The following is a 412-nucleotide window of genomic DNA, read 5'->3' on the forward strand; positions in this document are numbered from 1 at the left end:
CAACTTTTTCACTCTCCTCTTTCACTTTCATCAAGAGGCTTTTTAGTTCCTCTTCACTTTCTGCCATAAGGGTGGTGTCATCTGCATATCTGAGGTCATTGATATTTCCCCCGGCAATCTTGATTCCAGCTTGTGCTTCTTCCAGCCCAGTGTTTCTCATGATGTACTCTACACATAAGTTAAATAAGCAGGGTGACAATATACAGCTTTGACGTACCCCTTTTCCTATTTGGAACCAGTCTGTTGATCCATGTCCAGTTCTAACTGTTGTTTCCTGACCTGCATACAGATTTCTCAAGAGGCAGGTCAGGTGGTCTGGTATTCCCATCTCTTTCAGAATTTTCCACAGTTTATTGTGATCCACACAGTCAAAGGCTTTGGCATAGTCAATAAAGCAGAAATAGATGTTTTT

The sequence above is a fragment of the Bison bison genome, unplaced genomic scaffold (assembly GCF_000754665.1).
Source record: "Bison bison bison isolate TAMUID 2011002044 unplaced genomic scaffold, Bison_UMD1.0 scf7180017863815, whole genome shotgun sequence".
Classification (NCBI taxonomy): domain Eukaryota; kingdom Metazoa; phylum Chordata; class Mammalia; order Artiodactyla; family Bovidae; genus Bison; species Bison bison.